This window comes from Calypte anna, chromosome 1, assembly GCF_003957555.1.
Source record: "Calypte anna isolate BGI_N300 chromosome 1, bCalAnn1_v1.p, whole genome shotgun sequence".
Classification (NCBI taxonomy): domain Eukaryota; kingdom Metazoa; phylum Chordata; class Aves; order Apodiformes; family Trochilidae; genus Calypte; species Calypte anna.
This window is the reverse complement of record NC_044244.1, coordinates 190,360,882-190,384,795: the sequence shown is the minus strand read 5'-3', so window position 1 is coordinate 190,384,795 and position 23,914 is coordinate 190,360,882. Positions and strand designations below refer to the sequence as shown.

Genomic DNA, 23,914 nt, shown 5'->3' with positions numbered 1-23,914 from the left:
TTTTAGGGAGGATCATTTCCAGAGGATGAAATCCAACCTTACCAAAGCTAGTGGCAAAACTTTGAGGGGCTTCATTAAAAGCAAGTTTGGCCCAAAACTACCCTCAGGATTCTTCCCTAATCCTTTTTATTTATGGCTAAGGCACTCTAGACATTTTATATGAACATGTTTGAATTAGCATCTAAGAGTTTAAAGCTCCTTGGGGTGTGCTTAAGCCTATATGTGCCATACTGGCATCACATTGGAATGACTAGCATCATGGTTGGGTTTTTTCTGGACATTTCTTTTTTGTATGAGACTCAACTTTCTTACTTGCTTTCTCCTCTTCAATCCCAGGAAGTAAGCACAGGTGTCCAATCTGCCAAATAATTCCCAAATCATCTCGGTCTTTTATTTTTTGGAAATGAGCGAGGGAAAAAATGACAAACAGTAATTGCCATCTTATTCAAACCCCAAATAGCTTCATGTTCTGCATAAATAGTAATTTTGCTCGCTACAGTAGACTCTGACCTGATTCCAATTTTCTCCTTGGTTAGAAAGGTGATTGTGTGTTGCATGGGAGGAGAGAGAAAACAAGTGCTCAGAGCTGCTTATGCAGTACAGACTTAACAAGAAGAGTTATGAAAATCAATGAACAGGAATTTGCTGTTCTGGGTGCTGCATTTCCATCAGTTTGACCTCAGACTGTGCTTGCAGAGCCAACATAAATCCAGACAGCACCAGCCTCTGCAAATCTTGTGCTTCCAACTTATCTTGCTACTTTAATGAAAGTGAATTCCCTCTGCACACTGTTACCCAGGCTGAAATCTTCAAATGTAATAATAATAATAATCCAGCTTCTCTCTCCTTGTTAGTGCTCTTCTAGCATAGTCCACATAATATCATTGCATGTTGGCTCCTCTCATATCTTCCACTGCTACAAAAAACAATTTATCCCTCTGTGCTAGTGCTCCACTTTATATATGTGAAGACTGCTGTCTTGTCACCCTCTGTTCTTTATTAAATGGTCACTCTCTGTCCAAGTGGGCCAAATCTTTTTGGACTTTCCATCATGTCTCTCAGCTCAAATGCACAATTGAAAATGAGGAACTTAACTGAACACATCTGGCAAAGGACACTACAGTTTATACATCCTAGTATAAAGACTGCTTTTTCTCACATCAACATGATATTGTTCTCATCCAGATATCTTCCTGAAGAACTGCTCTCTCACTGAATTTCTCCCCTCCTCCTGTGTTTGCACTGCTGATTACTGCAAAACAACCTCACATGTAGGATTTTTAACATAATTTCTGCAATTTCTGCAAATAATTTTGAATTCTAGTTCTGCCCTCAGATGTGCTCACAGGCTCTCCATAGCTTGTCATCAGCAAATGTACTGATCATGTACAAGGATTGCATTGTGCTTCTTAAATTTCCTCCAAAATCACTGCTAACTCAGAGCCTACAATACTCAGAAAGTAGTAAAAAGCACAGAAAAAAAAAGAGAGCTCTGCTTGAAATTGCATTTCTAACAGCCAGCTTAGAGGAATGATTTCTCAGTTTCTACCTTCTGCCATGGCAAAACACATTGGAGCACAATAGGAGATTCTGCTGGTGTCAGTGAACTCAGGAGGGGGGAAACAATTTCTCTCAGTGCCAACAGGATTCCTACAGTCTCAGGTGGCTGGACCCATTAGCATTTGGTAAATGCAGGTGCTTAAACCTCCACCATCCATGAGGTCTTAGAAGGAGCAGTGAGTAGCGTGAACGGGTAGGCAACACACCAATGGAGTCATTTTACTGTATCATTTCTGCATATTGCATCCAAAATACAAAAAGCACAAGCTGTTCAGGTGAGCAAACAGTAACTACTGCATCTGCCACTACCAGAAATGTTGGCTACACCTCACATTTCAGGAGAAAACATCCTAGACTGGATGTTTCAAAGAGCAGCAGGTTCCCATCAGACTGAGTTACTCAACAGCTATTGCCAGAGGACCTCTGCCCTGTGTTCTCAGGGGTGACTATGCTGGACTGGAAAAGCCAAAATGGAACAAGTGATTTGTTTTAATTTTTGGGCCATGGTTGTAACTGAAATATAAAAATTAACTGGAAAAATATCTCTGAAAGCATGCAACACAGCAAAATTGAGTTAAGGAAACTCAGCCAATGTACATCTTCCTGTCTTGAACATCTCTCTCTTCGCGACCCCTCTTTTATCCCCTCCACATTCTTTTAAGCTTAGGCATAGGTTTTACTACACTGTAGTAATAAGAACTCCTGAATTATTATTTCTGCACACTACCATCATACCACCATGGCCTACATCACAGCCTGATGTACAGCATCCAGGCAGCTCACTGCTGCCTCTCCACCCATCTCTCAGCTCTGGCTGCAGTCAGGCAGGGCAGCTCAGACCTGCAGGAGCAGTGGCTGCCAGCCCTTATCTGGAGCCAGCTGATGGCTGCTTCACTCAGCTAAAGGACTCATTTGCAAGTGCAAAGCCCCAGCAATGCCACCCCTAGCCCATGACTTTTACAATTCCCCTGCAAATCTCCTGTGCTGAAATGGAAAGAGATGCACAGGGCCTGGGTACCAGCTCCTCTTACCTCAGGAAGAAAAGCCTTTGATAGCAGCTTTATCTGCCTGGTTCACAGGCCTCTTACAACCCTGAGTCAGCAAAGCTACAACCAAGTGCTGAGCAAGGTATCACTGCAATTATTACCTGCTCTAGGACACTTAGAACAAAAAATTGCCCATTCAGTAAACTATAGCCAGGGAGGATAATTTATGCTCCACAGACTGTCCTCTACTGGACTTGGACTATAATTTAGTATTAATAGGAATTACCAAGAAGGTGTCTCCTGCCTTCCCATGAGATCTGAATAAGTTACATTAAGCTATGTTTTTCTCCTCTCTCCTAGCTTCTCCAAAGGCCACATCAAAAAGGGAGTGGGAAAAAGACAACTTGGAGAAGTGATCGTGCTGCTCTAAATCTTTCAGAGCTATAGGCTCTGAAGCTTTACAAGCTTTAGTCAGTAAGCTGTGGAGGTGGAGCAAGGTGGCTTGAAAGGTCTTTCCACAGAGGGGAGGGTATAGCAGGAGCAGCAGAGCAACTTGGTCAGTCCTCCTCTACCTCCCAGCACCTTTAAGGGCAGCACTGGTGCTGTGGCAACAAAGCTGGGTGTCTGTGTTTCTAAAGATCTGAGAAAAAATCTGAAGAAAATCTGAAGGCAGGAAACAGAGCAGCTGAAAGACTATGCAGAGGCACAGCTGGAACAGGCCAATGACCCACAGAACCTGCTCTCCTGGCTTGGACCAGAGCCAGCACCAGCTAGCTGAAAAAGTAGGAAATGATTTGCAAGGATGACAAACGGGCATTTGCTTTACATCACGAGAATTTTCTTTTGAAGGTCTCAGGTTTATGCCTACACAATCTATCTGCACCTACAAATGTAGCAGCTGAGGCTTTCATGAACTCAGCTGGAAAGCCTTTGGATGAAGCAAATAAGGATCTGAATTTTACTGTGCATCAGCAATGTTCTCAACTGTAAAAACCCCTTTAAGTTCATTTATCAGATAACAGGAACACCTAGGGAACTACCCCAGTCTCTTAAATCCCAAAGTTTCTGCAAACTTCACTTGAGAAAACAGGTGATGGTCTTCACTTCACTGGTTCTTTCCATATCTCCATCTCTCTCAGGTCTGCTACTTCTGCCTCTTCAGCATCCATCTTGAGCACATCACAGATACATCTGAGCTGCTCTTCCTCCCCCAGCTCGGTCCCTCCACCCTGTGAGCAAAGCTCTGCACTACGTTATGACTCAAGCACAGTATTGGGTTGTTTTCTGAAGTCAAGGTTTTTAACCCAGTACCTTTCCAATCTCATCTCAGATAACTGGAAATCTTGGTTTTAATCACTCTCTTAAATGTTAGCTTCAACAATGTCCAGAGTTTCATGGATTTTATAAGCAATATTTATTTTTTGTATCTGAAACGGTGGCGTGTTGGAAAATTTAAAAAGAAAGGGCAGCAACAAAAATGGTTAAAAATCTCATAATAGGAAGAGGCACAAAATTACTTTTATTTCACCAATGCCATAGATATGGGCTAAAACCCTTGATAACTTCAGATTTGTGTACAACATAGAGTAGGAAGAAATTTGCAAACAATTTAGGAGCCTTACTAAGCAAAGGACAAAAATGGGTCAGGGCAGGTCAAATAGCTAAACCCAGCTTTTCAGGCCAAACTGATCTGAATTCAAAGCAATGATGTCCAGTTCTGTAATTTACAGCTTAGTAGCATCTTCCTCTGGAATGTCAAAATAGCAACTCAATGCATAGTCCAGTGCTTTCACATTTCCCTAATGGAGCTATTCACATGCTGAACAAAGACTGAAAGGAGCCAGGGTAGGGGAAATAAAAAAGTATGAATCTCACTAAATATTCAGTATTTAAAATGCAGGTCAGAGAACACAATTGAGTTTAATTAGAAAACTAAAATGGGATCCTGCATGTTAATGCACTTGCTCACTGCTTGGGTTCATTTCAAAGTGTTCCCATTTCATTGTCCTTGGAGACATTTGTATTTGTATCTAACAAAGGAGGAAAAAAATGACAGGAAATGTTTGTTCTGGGTGTATCTGTGTAAATTTGCTTGCAGCAAAGATGTTATTGCAGCCCTCCACGACAGCACTGAGTTCATGAGACAGGAATGGTTGGATACTCAGTGCTGTGCAAAACCTCTCCCCTGAAAAAGCCCTTCCTGACCTGCATCCTTAGCAAAATGCAGTTTCCAGTGCACTGGCTTTTGACTTTTACAACTTTGGAAAACTGTTGCAAGATTTAGAGCAGTGACAGAGACCTGTGTCACAACCTGCCTGGAAATGATTGGGTTTTCAGTGCCTGGGGGCTGATTCCCAGCTGTAGTGCACAGTGATGCTGCTGAGATGCACAGATGCAATGATGGCAGATTTTAAAAATAAAATTTTACATGCTCTTTTATGGTTATAAACAATATTGCTTCTTGAAATCACTCAGTATAGTACTGAAGGTAGAAAACCCCAAGTGTGTGAAGCACAGTCCTCACTGAACCTCATCAGCTTCTCCTGTTGATACTACCTGAATATGATTATAGAGAAACAAGTTGGATAGCACACCTGCAAATATATTTTTCAAACCCTCTAGAGCTATCACATAATACAAACTAGCAATTTTTATAGCTGGGTTTAATAAACTTATAGAATAAAAAATAAGGATATGTTGTGCCTACATTGCCTTCAGTTTATGTTTTTTTGTGGAAAAAAAAACATGGGGCAGAAATTGCAGCTGAATTAAAGACTATGAAATGTACTCAAAAAACAGCTTAGGCTACTCCAGATCAGGGCTGACCTGAAATAAATATAGTAGGGGGTTATTCTCAGTATCCATATGAAAGACTGACCTCCTTGATGTCAAATACATGATATAAAGTACATATATGGGTGCAAGGGGAAAAAAAATATTTAATGGAGTCACACAACACCTGTCTATGTTTGCAGCTGACCTATAACTGACCCCCACAGGAATGGTCTGAAAAGTCTGAGTGTCTTCAGTCTACTCCTAATTTCCTGTGGTGTGTGCAGTTCAAAACTTTCAATGTCAAACTAATGCACTGCTTCTCTAACTTTCCACACAGAGATCTCCTTTCCTTCATGGACACCTCTCCTGGCTAGGAGATACCTCTGTTTGCACAGAGCATAAAGGAATGAAGGGATGGAGTCCCAGTGCTGGGGCATGCAAGGAACTGAACTGGAATAAAAACAGATTATGAACAGAAGGTTGAGCTGTGTTATATCAGATGCTTCTATAGCCAGTGGCAGCAAACACATGTGAAAACTATGCTTGTTAACCCCAAATGTAGGATGTAAATCATACTTCTGAAGAAATATTCAAACCCATTTTAGAGCATGATCCACAGATGTAGACACAAACAAACAAATGACAGTAATATAATGAGGTGAAGATCATGGAAAACATCCCCTCCTGTTCTTCATGACCATAGAATGTTAGGTTGGAAGGGACCTCAAAGGTCATCTAGTCCAACCCTTCTAATATTATTGTTTATATGAGATGTCTCAGCACCCCATCAAGCTGAGACTTAAAGCTTTCCAAAGTGGAGGAATCCACCACTTTTGCTGGGAGACCATTCCAATGTCTGACTGTCCTCAGAGCGAATATTTTTCCTCATGTTCAAAAGGAATTTCCCCAAGAGCAACTTGTGCCCATTGCCCCTTGTCTTGTCCTTGTGACTCCTTGTAAATTTCTTTGTACATTTTCTTTGTAGCTTCACTTTAAGTACTGGAACATTGTAATAAGGGCTCCTCTAAGCCTTCTCTTCTCAAGCCTCAAGAGCAAATGGGAGATGAACACATCATTGTCCTGTTTTGTGTAACAGCCACTTGTAAGATGGTCAGTGAATGGACCATGAGAGTCTTGTTTTGTATTGCTTTAGCCTGGAAAATGCTAGGCTTGAGTGGTTGCTTATTGGAACAAGTGAATCTTCAGTTCAATGCCCTTGGTCAACAACTCCCCTCAGTGTGACCCAGATCCATGGGACAGTCCCAAGGAGTCCACCCATGGTCTATTGCTCACCAGTGCCCTTCCTGTGACTGGTATTGTGTGGAACCAGCCACAGGGACCTTTCTGAGTTTGAATCTCAGAGGATAAAGTGTCCTAGGCAATGTCTACTGCAGCTAAAGGCTGTCCCATGAGGGAAATTCCCTCCCCACACAAACTGAATATACTCAAGAGCAGTCTCCCTATAATAACCTAGTTAGGGAGCGTTATTATAACCTAACTAGGTGGGACACAGCTCCCGCTCCCATCTTCTCCCTCTCATTCTCTCTTGTGCTCATCAACAAATCTCAGCTGGGGCACCAGTGACATTTCCAAGCTATCTTGGTCTAGCTTCTTCCTAGGAGGGACTAGCTGAGCTGGGACATGTCTCCAGGCACCCTCACTGGAAGAGCACACACTGCTCCTCAGGGAAGGAGACCAAAACCTGGGAGAAATGTTAACCATCTCATTTGAATCAAACCTTAATCAAAGCTCCTCGCCCATACAAAACTAGAGTGTTCTTTGAAATCCCCTCTCCCCATTTACAGCTAAGGATTTTCTTGGGCTTGCATCCTTGTATGCTGTCTAGATGAGAGATGCTCCCCTGCCTGCCCTTCCCAATATACTGTGGCAGTTCAGGACAGATTTCACTCACCAGTGGTGCAGCAGGAATTTGAGGGCTGCAATTTTCTTTCCCAAAGGGAGACAAAAACTACCAAGCAATTCTGTTCCTTTGAACCTGGCAGGCAAACCGAACAACAACAAAAAAAATCTCATTACTTGGGACATATTTTACCTCCTGCAAAGGGTGAAACAGGCTAAGTGCAGAGACAGTTAAAAAAATCAAACTCAGCCACTCCCTCCATCCCAGCAAACTCACTGAAGCCGAAAGCATTACCAGAGATCTCCCACTGTGGGGAGCTACAGACCACAGCGCCCTCGGCTCACTCGAGATAAAATTAAGGGGCTTTGAATACAGCAGGTGAGAACTGGATGTCAGTGTTGTCCTCCTAGAGAGTGTGTAACAAATGCTGCAGTGTGCAGAGAATCAAAGATGGGTACCAGAGGCCCTGAGCAGCAGTGCTGGCAGGTGCTGGGTTGCATGGCCCTCCAAGACACAGGTTGCTGATGCCCTGGTGGAATGTGAACTTTTACTTCCTTCAGAAATGCTCTGACTCTTTGTGTGCTGCTCCTGATAGAGGAATTCTCTTCCCAGCCCCCAGCAGGAGATCCCTTTAGGCATGTGCACAGAAGGACAGCCTGCTATGCCAGCCAAAACAAGCTATATAAATCTTTGATGTTGACATCAGGTTGTGAGTGGGTGTCTAAGAAAAAAAAAAACCACAACAAACCTGCTTGTTTTAAACTGCTGCCTTAGTGGAAAAGCTCATAGCTGTAAGCAGATGACCCTGTTTCACCCTCTAGAGAGCACAGAGACAAATTCAGGAACTGTCAGATGGACACTTGAATGAAGTGAAGAAAAGTCACACCAGAATTTTGACATGAGCTGAATATGTAAGAGAGGGCTGGAATTAGACACGAGTCCCACAGAAATGAGTGACTGTGCAGCACAGAAAGCTTTGGAGGAGTGGCAGCCAAGTCAGCCATAAGCAGATGAGATGTTACTCCTTAGGTTAGCTCCAGGGCTGCCTTGTATTTGAAGATTTAGCTCAAATACTCACTCACCTACAAGACTCTAGGGTGCACCAAGACACTGACCTCTCAAAAGGTCAAATTCTTAATAAGCAGCAGAGTGAAGAAAGCACAAGAAAAAGCCTGTTTCTCAAATTCCAGGCAGGTCAAATCCACCCCATCAGCAGTGGAGCAGTGTCCGACTGTGCCAAATTCAGCCCTCCTTGGGGCTGGACTTCTGCTGCTGGGCTGAATCAGATCCAAGCAGCTCAATGATGATTGTTTCAGTTCTTGCCTCCCACACCCCAAACTGCTACTATTTTTCCACCTTTTAGTCTATTCATAAAAAAAAACCACAAAAAACCAAAAAAAACCCAACAAAAAAAACCACCTAGTACAAAGCATATAGGCCAGACAGCTGAAAGTCTCTCCATCTGAAATTGCTAATGAGAGAGGCCCCCCTTTCTAGCAGGGAGTTTGAATTGAGTTCACTCCCAGGACTGTTTAAATTGGTTTGTTTACATTCAGAGTAGAGGCCAGGCAGTATACAAAAAGCATTCAAAAATACAGCAGTGAAGACATTATGATCCCCATAGATTACCAGGCTGAATAAAAAGTGCTGTTCTGCAGCAGGTAAAATCCTTCTTTCCTGCATTTTCACAGAATCTGCTGTATTTTCATACACATAACCAGTGGATAATTTGTTAAATATGCAACACCCAATGATCCAGCAGAAGGTGATACACAGCACACATAAAATGAGGGTAAATTTATATCAGTTCCTCCCTTCCACTTGCCCTATGGCCTCTGTGTCTATCACCTCTCCTTTCCAAACCTCTCCTCTCTCTCTGTATCTGCTTTTGGTAGACAATCTAGAGACACTGAATTTTTGTACCTTTGGAAGGTTCAGTTTATATAAATAGGAGAAAAATGACAAGACAACAAAGCTTTATTTAAATGCTCATTACTTCAGAGACAGTGAGAACCCTTGAGCCAACAGGTTTATTTTAAATACCTGCAGTTTGGTGGCCCACAGCACTGCAGCATCAGAGCACCAGCACAAAGCCTCTCTAACTCACTGTGGGAACAGATTAGAGCTTTATTGAGTACATATAGCCTAAAATAGGATAACTGCATTCCTGGCAATAGCTGAGGAGCTCTTAAATAAACAGTCTTAGGGAAAAGCTAATTGAAGCACACAACAAACACAGATTTTAAATCTCTGGGCAGTTGTTTATGACATGCTGCAGCAATTCCTTTTTTTGCTCTTTTCCTATTGCTTCTTCCACAGCCCTGTGTTCAGCTTCCCTGACTATATTAGGATCACAGAAGATGAAATAGGCATTTATCTGTAGGGTGGCCCCAAAGTTAGAAAGAATTACTTTACGGAAAGAGTGATCAAGCATTGGAATGGGCTGCCCAGGGAAGTAGTGGATTCTCCGTCCCTGGAGATATTTAAAAAGAGACTGGATGTGGCACTCAGTGCCATGGTCTAGCAACCGCAACGGTGGTTCAAGGGTTGGACTCGATGATCTCTGAGGTCCCTTCCAACCCAGCCAATTCTATGATTCTATGTATTAACGTCCCATCAGCTTCAGCAGAACAGAAATCATGCTGACACGAGGCCACAGTCTACATCTCTCTCTGGTTATAACTAAAGTAGTTTTTCTTCCATAATTGTATACAGGCACAAGCACAGCTGCTGAAGTGGATGTAGGTAGGAAATACATTAACTGTGAAACTCTAAGGGTTAGAAAAAATGGTTGGCTAATAGTAATTTTTCTCTCAATAGCAATGTACATTTTAGCAAGTTACATACCTAGGATTCACAGGAAAACCAGAATTAGAAGATGTTAGAGACATACTACCTTTAGATCTTCTGTTGTTAAAGGAGTTAAACATTGTGTGTCTTATATATTAGAAAACTCCTGTATCCCTGTCAAATATGGCTAGAATGGCTGAAAAGTAACAACAGATCACAAGCAAGATATACTACCAGCAGTAAAGTGACACCATGAATCTTCTAGATTTTAAGGTCCCAGCAGAAACTGCTTTTCTGGAGATTTTGAATACAACTCCAGTATAAATGTCACACTCACTGTGCATGTTGAGCATCTGTGTTTTCGTCTCCAAAAGGAAAGAAACTGTGGAATCTCTCTATGCCTTAAGGAGAGCACACTCAGATGCAACAAAGCAGTCCATGGATGCTGTAATAGCAAAATCCTCCAACACAAACAAAGGGAGGTTGGGTAGGTAGGGGGAGTAATTTGGGACAGGGCCCAGTGCCAGATCTGTCCTATACATTACTGTACTGTCTGTGAAGTATGAAATCCTTGCAGTAACCTCCACAAGGCAATTCCAATGAGATGTGTGTGTAGTTAAACTTCCTGGGTCTTCTGAAGGCTGTAAATGGAAAAAATTAGCTTAAAGGAAGAAAACATACATTGACTGAAGAGCACAGGGTAGTGTAAGTTACATGTGATCAGGAAAACAGAGAGAAGCCCAGTCTAGAAGCAACATCGGTGATCAAAACCCAGATGCAAAGGGAAGAAAGACATTTTCAACATATATTAAATGCAAGTCCTAAAGCAGAATTCTTATTGAAATGTCCAAGAGAAGGAGAGAGAAAGGAAAAAACACTGTCTCATTTACAGAAGGCCAAGTCTCTCCCTGAGCAACCACTGAGTACCACAAAGAAGAGAGACTGCTCTTTGGCAGCAGCCTTGAGAGGCTGGGAGAGAAGTCAGCAGCAGTGAGCCAAGACACTGCCACTGAAGAGGAAGAATATTTACTAAATACTCCCTAGAAGTACATTTTCTTATGATTTTCTTTTGTAGATGTTCAAAGTAGTACAACTATAACTTATGATAATTTTTATTCTATGAAGATGCTGGCCAAACCTAACTCTTATCTTTAAATAATAAAGGTAATAAAACAGTTGCAGAGAACCTTTAAAAGTAGCATGAATTAAACAGAGTGAAATGACAGATACTCTCAGATGCAAGATAACTAGGTCTCTAAAACTGGAGATAACACTTTACACCTTCCTAAAAGCAGCTGTTTTAGGGACTGCTAGGACAACAGACAAACTTCTTCAGGTCTCTTTAGTGGGTGAGAAACCATTGCCTGAAGGCAAAGAGCAGGAGTGTAAAATCAGCTACTGACCCTGAAAACACTGTCTCATTCCATCATTCAGAAATTAATATGGATAAACTAAATGTTTTGAGAAGAAATAAGTCTTGAAGGACACGATATGAAAAGGGTAGTTTGGGCATTAAAGACTGTGGGTTGTTTTTTGGAATTATTGGCTGAGCATCTTGCAAAAATATCCATTTTCTGGGACTGCACAGATAAAGAGAGGTAGTACAGTATTGAGTCTAAAAGTTGGTATGTGCTTCAGAGACTTAAGTCTACTCATGAGTCTTTACTTGCATCTTAATTATAAATGCATTGCCCTGGGACAAGACAAACATTTCTTTGCCAAATGTGACCAACCTTCATTTTTTAGCATTTTTCATGGTCTTCAAACATAAGCATTTGTAATTATTGCATTATCTAGATCAACACTTTGATACATACATTAAAATTAATTAGCTAAGCTCAGAATCTTGCCTCGCAGCGTTTCCTGTTCAGTGATTCGGATCAGTGTGGGCTGATCCTTATTGGAATGACTGAAAGTTTTAATTGCATCACACATGAACACAACAGGATTTTTATGCTCATGGCAATGATTTAGCATCCACTCTCCTTTAATGAAGTAAGTCTCAAGTGATCCACTGAGAAAAAGTTAACTGTGTTAACACTTTGGCCCATAAAGCTTATGGGGGCCCCTTTACTGATCAGCATAAACCCCAATACTTCTGCAAGAGCTCTCGTAGCAAATAAAAGTCAGCAACAGTTGGGCTGACACTGGCTTGGAAATTGTTTTGCTGCTTTCCTTATGGCAACAGTTCAGTGAAATGTTTTCCCTCAAAATAGCGAGCCTAGTTCTCATTAAAAGCCTGATTTTGATATCACTTATCAGCAATACCTGAAGCAATTCCACTGATGTTAATAATACAACAATGGGGTAAAATCAGGATAAGTGAAAATAAGAACTCAAGACCACAGGCAATAAAACTTTTGTGTCTATTTATATCAGATCCAGGTTTGGCCAGGCTACTCTAACTCTCATGTGTATTCATGAAAAACAAGCATGTACAGTGCAGGAGAGGTACCAAGTAAACTTGAAAGAGAGTACACAAATATTTTTGGCTGCTTCTAATCTCATTATCTCTTATCCACCCAATGAATACAGATCACTTTACATACTACTTTCTCCCCAGTGCAGACACTGAAAATGCCTTTCCTCACCTTCCTTCTATTCTGGTGGGTATGTGAAATCTTTCAGAAGGCTACAAATGGTCTGGGGTCTGTCCTGTACACCTACATGAAAGAGCATGAATTTACTGTTCTCACATTCCAACCTCACCAAACCAAACCCTTCTCCACTATGGAAACTCAGCACAGGCCACTTCATCACTCATCAGTGACATCAGTCACCAGTGACATCAGTCACCACAGGCTTCTGAAGGGGAACTACGTTATTTCTGGCCACTTTTCTGGCACAAGCAGGTAAACTCAGGTCTCTCTAGACCCAGTTAAACAGAATATGTGTCTTGACTAAAAAAATGCTCAGAGTCACTTAAAACAATTTGAAAATTGTCACCAATTTTGAGAGCTTGTTTTGAAGCATTTTGTGTCCAATTTTTAGATACCTGACAAGACATGACTTCAGCAAGCTCTGGAGATGGCCAGAACTTCATAAAAAGAATGAAAACAAAACAACCAAAACAAACAAACAAAAAATCTCTCATCTTAATTTAGGGTCTGAAAAGTTAGGGAAATTACTAAGAAATTCAGAGGGAACTTGTGACATTTTCATCTCACTTTTAATTCCTGGGGAATTTCTTCCAAGAACGAAAATTATATTCCACATTTCATACATGCTAGGAAAACTAAAGTAATCCTCGTCCAACCTTTCTGTTCCACTCACAATTTTGGAAGTGAAATAGTCCCAATCTGGGCAATTGTTCCTTTTATGGAAGGTCTTCTGCATCTTTGATCATCCTTGCTCTCCTTCTCTGCACATTTGCCAGGATATCCCTTTTTGCAAGGCATTTATGTATAATCTGAGCAGGACAGACGTCAGCACAGATTCCTCTGGGACTTCACGGATGCCTTCTCTCCACTCACCCCATACCTTTATTTCTTATCTTTTAATTACTAATATTACCATGCCAGGATCTTCCCTCCTCTATCCCAGCTGCTTTGTCTCCCAAAAAGCCTTTGGCAAGCAGAGCATCAGAAACTTATCAAAATCCACACAGGCAATAGCAAACAACCACCTTACCCATGTATTTGTTGATCCCTTCAGACATTTACAAACCAAAAGGTTTACAAAAGCCTTTAGAGAAGCCAAATGGTTACTTCCTCAGCAGATTTTATTTGTCCAAGCATCTACTAATTCTATTTTTTATTAGACAGTCTCTGCTAATTTGCTGGTGTTGTAGGCCTGTAGATCCCCCAGTTCTCTTAATATCTTTTTAAGTAGTATTCAGATACTGAGCAAGTTTTAAGCAACCATACATTTTACCATAACTATGCAGCTATTTAATGTTTGAATTTCCCTAGAGTTCTTCCTAGGTGAACACCATCATGTTTGCAGTATTTACTGTACCATAACTTCTTCCACAGAAGCCTCAGTATTGGAAATATTCTGTCTTGAGTTCACTACAAAATGCTTCCTCACCTGTTTCTTCCATGCTGAATACCTATGCAAATAATTAATTCGATATCACTGCAATAGTGTCCATCATCTCCAGCTTCTCCTTTTTAAACTGCATCTCTACAGATTCTGGTCAGCTTTTTGCTTTGTGTACTAGTTTGGAGACCTGCTTTATATTGCTATTTCTCATCTGTCAGAGACTAGAACACCTTCCATTTTCATTCTTTGGATACTGGATATGCCTTCAGCTTTTCAAAGACTGCCTGCCCACATTTCATAAGATAATTTACTTTGCTGTTTAGCCTGTACCTGCACTTTCTGACAATTGTCTAAACCCTTTCTAAAAGGTGATCCTGGTATGGTAGTGTTCAGCATCTCTTGAATCTTGTTTTAGCATCCTTTTATTAAAAAAAAAAAATCACCAACATAAAAGTTTTTTTTAGAATAATAATTTTAAAAAGAAATCAGAAAAACTGTTGCACACTGTTCTCAGTATTAATACTTCACATCCCTCTAGCTATACCAAGCATGTGAGCTCTCATCCTGAGTGATGGCCCAAGTATTTCTAGTGGAAAACAAGTCAAGCCCTGGTGTCAAGTTCTAAATGAGCCAGAGACTTTTGTGCAGGAAAACAAGATGTCAAAGTACTTCTTGCTGTCCAAGTTCAGGTTTAAGTTGTCTGTAAAGACCTGGCTAGCAAGAGCAATGTTCTTGCTGTTCAGTACTTCAAAGGTGCAGTATGGATGTGCAGGTTTTTAATTTTGAGAGCTCTGTGTGAACGAATAGGGCAGGAGAACTGAAATGACACATCTCCTTGGCACAGATTTAAAAAAAAAATATGCCTTCTGCCAAAAGTTGCAGTTTATTTTTGGTCTCACTTGAAAAATAAACTTTACAGAACATTAAAATCTTACATTTAATATCCCTTAAGCAGCAACAAAGCTTCAATAATGTCAAGCTAAATAAAAACAAACTTTTTCTTTTTTTTTTTTTTTAAATAACTAGAAATAAGAGTCTTCAGCCCCTGAAGCTCCTGTCTTCAGCCACAAGGACAGCATTGCTCTTCCAGCTGTCCAGGGCAGCAGTGAAGGCAAACCCACAAATACTGTAGCACATTTTACTGAAGTAGGATCTCCCTCAGTCATGTGAGTACATCACACAATCAGATTAATTTAGGTAGAAATGGAGCTCTGGAGGTCACCTAGTCCTACTCCAGCTGAGAGCTGAGAGGTCAGCTTGCTCAGGAGCAGCTTGCAAAAACCGGGTGGGTTTGACAGAGCAAAGGGAGTAATGTGACTGGAGAACAAGACTGATATCATTCAGACTCACTTGTAAGAATAAAAGGGATGAAAACAATAGAAAAAATGAGCATGGTTTGGGATACCCATAGAAAACCAAGTTTTGTTGTGGGTTGTAATGACAAAACAACCACAAATAGAGACAAGAAAAATATTTATTGTTGCCGAGAGCTGGGATGCTGTGGAAAGTCACCTGAACCAGGCATGCCAGACTTTCTCATCCTCCTGAAGTTCTCCACTGACCCCAACTAACCCAGGGTCTGCAGCTTTGTTCTAGTGCCAAGTGGCAAAAGTGCCAAAAGCCAAGTGCCACTTCATCTCAACTTGTTTCCTCTCCCATTCCCCCTGCTTTTCTTGTGTGCCAGAGGATAGCAGCACTGTGTATTTCACTATTGGAATTAACCATAATTAGCACAATAACCCAGGGCATATATGCTGTACAGTTCTAGACAATAGAATTACAGGAATACATTTATTTTAAGATCTTTTCCATTTGCATATTCCCTTTGCCTTTTTTTTCTTCAGATGGATTACCAAACATTTCAGCTGGCTGTGTTCTGAGTTTACAGTTCAGTGAGCTCCTGTAGAACCCTTGGAGAAGGATGGGTTTATTCATTTAATCCTTATTTCCTCCTCTCCTGTTCTGTCTTTCTAAAATAATATATACATACGTGTATGTAAACACACACACCAGTTCACTTCTCCTTCCACATTTTAAACTCCCTATTCATTACTCTAGCCTTTTAAGGATGATCTATTAAAACAAAGAACCCTGCTTTAACAGGAATAAGAGCAAAATCCAGCAGGTAGCCTTCTATTGTGCTCATGACAAAATAGAAAGTTTTCTGGTAAAGAGTAAATGAAAAAGCAGAGTTTTAATATTTTATTTAAATCAAAAGCTGTGTAACTTTGAACAGAAGTTTTCCACTGAATAATTTTGAAAGATATTTTGCAAAGGAAAAAGTTTCAAATGGCAAACAAATGAACCCACAAAGTGAGTTCTCACCTTAGAACTTTGGGGACAGGCTTTTCAGTAGGGCCTGTAGCAATAGATCAAGGGGTAATGGTTTTAAACTAAAAGAGGAGAGATTCAGACATAAGGAAGAAATTTTCACTATGAAGGTGGTGAAACACTGGCACAGGTTGCCCAGAGAGTTGGTAGATGCCCCATCCCTGGAAACATTCAAGGTCAGATTGAATGGGGCTCTGAGCAACCTAATCTCGGTGAAGATGTCCCTGCTCACTGCAGGAGGGTTGGCCTAGGTGACCTTTAATTGTCCCTACCAACCCAAACTGTTCGATGATTCTATGACCCAAAGGGTTGTTTGTAGCTGTTCCTATTCACAAAGGCATTGGCTGACCACTTGTCCCACACTACCAGTCCTATTCCAAAAGCTGAATAACAATTTTCAGCTGATTCCCAACTTCTAAGTAGGCTTCAGGAGAAAACAGCTCCCTTCCTCACACTCTACCACAAATCAGTAGAGACCTCAAAAAGAATTCCAGGTCAAATTCTCTGGGTGCAAGTGAGGTGAATTATACCAACCAGAGCACAGGCTCCAATTACAGTCTGAAAGAAAAAACAAACAAACCACAAAACCAAAACACCCAAACCAGACAACCCAGTGATGGTGAGGACAAACAGCCAAGAGAGATGAAACTACACAGAGCCACAGGGCTTCCTGCAGGAGAAACTTGGAAGCAAATGCCAGGAGAGCTGCTTAGGCACCTGGGGTGCAAAGGTTGACAGATTAAAACTATAAATGATGTGGTCAGGTAATAAATGTATTTTAGAACCAAAGATGAAGACCTCTACCAAAGCTACACCTCTTCAGACAACAGATGAACACTACTGGTCTCAAGTTATGCCAGGGGAGGTTTAGACTGGAAAAATATTACTGAAGGGGTTGTCAGGCACTGGAACAGGCTGCCCAGGGTGAAGTCACCATCCCTGGAGGTATTTATAAGATGTAGATGTGGTGCTTAGGGGCACAATTTAGTGCTGGACTTGTCAGTGCTGTGTTAATAGTTGGACTTGTCTATACTGGTCCTCATAGGTGTCTTTATGGGCACACTGTCACTATGAGCACAATTCTGAACGCAAAGGTGACAGTTTCCTTGAGTCCCCTCCTGCTCTCAGGTCATCCTTATCTGTCATCTCCAGAACTACAATGGCAGAAACCTCCTCAAAATTTTGAATGAAGGGACAGGGCTTTCCATCTCCGTGTTTCCCCAGTCAGCAATTTCATTTTCCTTGGTCCTAGGTTTCAGTTTTATTTTCTTTCACATTCAGAAGCAAAGCTGAGTGTGAGAGCCTCAGCCCAGCTCAATGATACCCCTCAGCAAAGCAGATGAGTGCCCAGTAAGATAAAGTAGATGGACTGGGAGCAGAAATGAGCTCCAGGGTCTGGTCCTGCAGCCCCACAGGACACCCTAGGGAGTTTACACTGAGGCTACAAAGATGAATCTGCTGGTTTTGCATTCATTCCCTTACCAGCTAATAATCATTTCTCAGAGCATGCTGTGCAGTGGATAACTTCAAAGTGTGTGGAAACTTCAAGCACACTCTGGCATTATAGTTATTTCCTTATTGTAAATTAAAACTAAGCTCACAGTCAAATATTACGTAAAATAGACAAAGTTGGTTTCCTTAAGAAAATGTATTTTACACTGTTGTTTGTTTAAAAAAATATTAAAAAACTAACATATAAAAACTGCTGTAAAGACCTTTAGGCTTATCTCTGCAGCTTTACCACCACAGTGTTGTTTACTCTTTCACAGAGCTATTTGTATTGAAATTCTATCATATCCATTTATAAAATATGCTTTGAGGCAGTGGAATATGTGCTTATGTGATGTACTTGAAGTTACAGATTCAGCTTATGGAAGTAATTTCCATTACAGACCTGTATTCTAGACATTGCTTTAGAATTATTATTTTCTTATGAAATGAGGAAATTGACTTCCTATAACTGCACATTTCAAATTAATTTTCTAGCTCTATTCCATCACACTAGGGCTTTTCATGACTTAAGCAACTATTTGGGAATCAATTGGTTTTAAGATAATAATTCATTTTAGATTTACTAATTTTTGGTGATCATCTTATGTGGGGTTAGGAGGAGTTTTTTGTTGTTTTTTAACTTTGATGTGACACTAAGTTGCTTCAAAGAGAATCCACATTTCCTAGTGTTACTCTCTTCCCCACACACCGAAAAAAACAATGGCACTGAGATTCAGGATGATCTGAGCCTTACCAATCATTGCATTGTTTGGGATGGAAAGGACCATGAAGATCATCCAGTTCCAGCCTCCCTGCATGGGCAGGGACACCTCCAACTTGGATTAGATTCCTCAAAGCCCCATCCAACCTGACCCGAGACACTGCCAGGGATGGGGCTGCCACAATCCTTCCCGTGCCAGTGTCTCACCACTGCCATGCTAAAGAATTTCTTCCTAATCTATCCTAAATCTACTCTCTTCCAGTTTAAAGCCATTAAAGCCTTGTTTTATCACCCCATGGCCTTGTAAAAAGTCCCTCCCCAGATTTCCTTTAGTTGATTCAGGTTCTGGAAGTCTGCTATAGGATGTCCCTGAAGCCTTCTCTTCTCCAGGCTGAACAACCCCAATTCTTTCAACCTGTATTATAATAAGTATTATAAAGCAGAAAACATAATAATAGTTAGCCATTATGCCCCTAAATCTGAGAAACTGAATTAGGCTGGTACACATTGTTCTACTGGAGAGCTTTCATCACACCACAAGCCCTTAATCAAAAATATCTTTGTTACATCAGCAACTCAGGTGCTGAGATCCTCTAGAAATCTATTTTAAGAAGTGGCAGGAAATCATATTTCTCCTGGAGGGACAGAGAAGCCTATGATTATTTGCAGTCTCTTCTAATAGAAGAGCAAGAAGGCATCAAACAGTACCACCAAAGTGTAGGTTCAAAGTAAAATGAGATATTTATTTATACAACACTCAGTCACCTTAAAGAACTCCTTGCCTCATATGCTACTTCTTTGAACATAGACTTTAAAATAATTCAACAAACAGGGAAATGAAAAAGTCTTTCAAAGGCAATTAAATGCAATGAGTTCAGCTAATAAGTCCCTGAGCTGCAAACTGCTGGCAGTAAGAAGCACTGGAACTGCCTGCTTGCCTGTCCCTGCTTTTCCCTTAGCATCTGCTGCTGGCCACTGAGAGAAGAGGATACAAGAATAAATGCTCTAATTCAAGCCATGTAGACATATCAAAACAGTCAAAATACCAAGCTACCTGAATTACAAGAGAAGATAAGAGATAAAGAAACCTTTGGTTGGCAGAGTACAAAGATAACTCAATTTAGTTCAGGTTTCTTGTGCTTTTTCTTGTTTCTTGCTGTGTGTTCTCCACAGGCATCTTTAGCATCAGTGCTCCAAGGGAAATTCATTGCAGAGCTGAGGGCTGTGCCAGGGGATCTTACCACACAGTGTCTGCAGAAACCAAAATTCTGCAGCTACCAAATAGTGGCTTGTAACAAGATCCCCTAAAAAGGCAAAAGTATGTTCCAATAGCTTCTAAATTCCTGAAACAGCATCAGGAACAACTCAAGTAGCAGCACCTCATGGAATTGAATCTTAACACCAACACAAGATTGCACTTTCTCTACAGTAAGCTTTGCAGTGAGTTGTTATTCACAGGGGAACTGGCTTTCCTAATGACAGAGGACTAAGAATGAAGTAGTGGAATCTCTGAGATTTCTTCACTTTCAGGTTTTTCCTTTCCAAGCTGTGGAACAGGGGAAAACAAATCAGAGGGTGGGTGGAGGGAGGACAGAATAGAGTCAGCTTGACCAGCCAAGCCCTGTTGGAAGAGCCAAAGAACATCCAGCAGCAGTTATTGGCCAAAAAGCCCTCCACTGACTCCCCTGTGTTCTGGAATTGAGATATATGTTGTTCCAGCTACATCAGACAGGCAAACATTCTGAATTAAGATCAGATGGGTATAGGTAATGCTATGGCAATGGCACCTCTGATACAGGGAAACATGAATTCATGGCTTTCTGTCACCAAGATGTAAAGAAATATCTGAAAGTGTTCTTGCAATTTGAAATTCACTGTTAATGCAAGGCTTTCTGGAAAAGGATATTTTACTCTTTAGAAAACAAGATTAAAAAGCAGCTACATCCTCCAGACATTTTTTTAAAATATATATTGACATGCAGGGAACTCCTAAATATACCAGAATGTCTCTCAAATGTCTGTTAGTGGGTGAATGCTCTGACCATGAAAAGTCTTTATAGAAAAGCAGCTGACATGAACTGTTACTGAAAAGGTGAGTGAGGCACAAAGATCCCTTGGAGCAGCAGCATAAAAGCCACCAAAGACTCTTTACTACTAACATATTTACATGTAACCAGTTAACAGCACTTAGAGAATTTGTGTTTCCCTCAGATAAACAGCCAAGATAAAACTGTCTTGCAAGCTTGTGAAGCTAGAAACTAAGATGCAGTGTTTCTTCAAAAGATGCTTAATACACTTAATATCTGAATGCCCAGCTGTGCTGAAGCAGGGCACAGAAAAAGTGTCATTTAGTTAGATCCCCATCTATCTGGGAAGACCAGATCTGTCTGAAACCCTATGCTAACACTTGACAGTGCTTCTGAACTGAATCTCACTGAGCATAAAGACAATAAACTCTTCTTGAACTTCAGTGAGTGTGAGATCTGTCTACAAAAAAATACTCTAAAACATATTTTTCCTTTTTATACAAAAACACATCCTTTATTTGCAGAAAGGAGACGTAACAACACTCTACAAATGAGCAGAGATGCTCACAGATGCAGCAAACCCTTTCAAAATGCAAGCACACACACAAGGGATTGTACCACAGCCCAGATGAGTGTTGCTTGAGGGTCTGTGAACCACTAGGATGGTAAAGCTTTATGTTCAAGCATGAAAATTTGTTCTAGTGCCCAAAGTGTGTCTCAAGGCTTTGAAAAGGACAGCTGCAGCAGTTTAAGATCTTGTAGTGTCCAATGGCCCAATTGGATTTTCTGGCTTTGCTGAAGTTGGTTACTTCTGAAGTAAAGTGACCAAGAGCCCAGTATGTCCACAGAGATGAATCAAGGAACTTGAATCAATAAAGGAACAACTGAGAAGCAAGACAGATCTGACTTTCCAAACTCCTTCTGAACTTGGTTTGTTAACTCCAGAATGCCAGAATTACTGACCTCCATCCCTGACAAATATAATTTTTGGAAAGAAGAGGCAACTACTAAGTGAAACAGAACTCATCACATATTCTGGGACTGATGAAGTACTACTTTTTGGAGATCCACAGACTGCTTGCCTCATATTTTGGACATCTACCATCCAGGTATCTCTATGAAAATGTTTTGCAGGTGCCTTTCAGTCACAGAAATATTATAGGTGGTGCAGGTAGGAGGGTACTTCCATTTGCACTTGTGAGTGCAAACCAATTAAGAACCAAGATTAAAAAACCAAACCAAACATTGCTGAATTATATACTTAAAATAATAAAATATGAAAAATGAGTAAAACTGTGTAAAGTTATCTGCAATTACTTCTTCAGCTTTCATATTAATAACCATGGTGAAAGACTAATCCAGAGGACAAGTAACACCCTAGGGCACAGAACAACCTTCCATTTGGAAATGCTCAGCAAATACATGAACCTCTCCTGGATTAGCCCTATGTGTTGCCATTCTCCACAGCAAAATCATGATATGTCACATGTTATTCATTCCCCTTGAGCTTGGCTATGCTCATCTGTAGTCAGAAAAAAATAATAAATAAATGGACAGTCTTTCAGGGTCAAATTCTTCTTCAAATACTGGAAATTTTTGTTTACTCTGAACCACTTAACCAAGTTATAAACTGTGGGTTTATTTCCACATGATTCACCAACGCTGAGGTAGCCCACAAGAAATATAATTTTCAAAGAATGCCTTAAAATATGTGTGTGGGAAATATCCCTGTTTGTTGCAACAAAAGGTCTCCAATTCTGACTCTGCTGTGGACTCGTGTAAAAATCAGCAAAGCAGCTGTCATACAAACCACACAGGATTTATGCTGCAAAGGTGCAGGCACAGAAGTCTGAGGAAATAGAGCTGAAAGGGGCCAGTGTTCTTTTCCATATTCTAAGCTTTTAGACATCACTTGGTGAATCTTATTAAAGCAAGATGCTGTCATACACAACAATAAAACAAAAAAGAAAAAGAGTAATTAATAATTTGCACATTCTATTCCAAAGCAACAGAAAGAGACATAGCAACACAACAGAGAGACAGCATCAAGCAATTCGAAGAGCATTTACATGTTTTATTTTTAAAGAATATGATGAAATACAGATCCTACTCCAAAAATAAATTCTGCTTCTACTCAGAAGAGGTCCATATTGGAAATCATACACCAGTCTTTAAGTGTGAAACAAAATAAATGGGCCCTGGCGTCATAACTGATGTTAAAATATCAAACAAACAAAACCAACCAGCCTCCCTCTCCCTCAAAATAAGCAGTTATGAATTAGAAGTTTCCCTAGTTGAAAAAACAGAACTAGTAAGGTGAAATGAAAGACTACTGACAAGCTGTAAATCAGCTGCAGAACTAAAACTCTAATTTGTATACTGAAATCTAAAGAAAGCTGTCAACAAAAACTAAATTCTACTTTTGTTATATTGAAAACAGAATTGCAATTTCATGCCAAAAGATATTAATAACAACTGCAGGGAAATTAATTATTATTATTATAAGCAAATTATAAGCACATTACAATTATAAGCAAACAACAGCTGCTGATTATCAAATGCTGCAATTACCAATAAGGGCTTTTTCAACCGAAAATTAATGATGTGTCCCAGCAGTCAGTCCTCTTTATAGAACTGGTGATTCCTGCATTGCCCATTTGAGAGTTACCATGGGTCCCAGACCATACCCAAAAGCAGACCCACTGTTTGGAAAGGTAAGATCTTAGCAGCATCCAAGCAGAGCTTGCAGCTGGCTGCAGCAGCCAAGACAGGCCTTGGGGAGCTTTAAATTGTTAGTACTGTGTCTGATTTATGGCATTTGGGCTCTCCTGAGATTTTACATCAGCAGGAATCCAGTACAACACAACATTCAAAGCAGCCCCATTCACAGAGTGTGTTGGCTGAGGCATTCCCATGTGACAGGGATGAACTCATGCTATAAAGCCTGTACTGAGAGGCTGTCACCAGATTATGAATGCAGCCATTTAATTATGTCATTGAGATGAGCTCACATGGCAGAGGAGCTCATCAGCTGTGGTTTTAAACAAGCCTCAGGATGCACTTGTCCGTTATGAATCCAAGGAAGGTTCCTAGTGATCTGGCAGATTACCTGGATATTGAGATAATATGTAATATTTGATTTTGACTGTTGAGGTAAAGCTGCAGTCTTTCAGGACATCACACACACAGAAAGCTCTAACAACTTTCAAAAACCTAATGGTCACCAAGAGCTCATCTGTTATTATCTACAACATCTACCCTTGGAAATTGTTAGAAGTTCCAAACACCTGCTATCATACTTCCACAACCTGGTGTTTAATGAAGGGAAAAAAACCAAGAAGTTCTAACTGATAATTCTCAATTCAAATTCAAATGAGGCATTTTCCTC

General features: G+C 40.6%; 1 protein-coding gene across 3 annotated transcripts in view; it reads right to left on the bottom strand.

The window, feature by feature from the left end:
• Nucleotides 1-23,914, bottom strand: part of ME3 (malic enzyme 3) — a 127,140-nt gene that overhangs the window by 84,476 nt on the left and 18,750 nt on the right. The window lies entirely within an intron of this gene.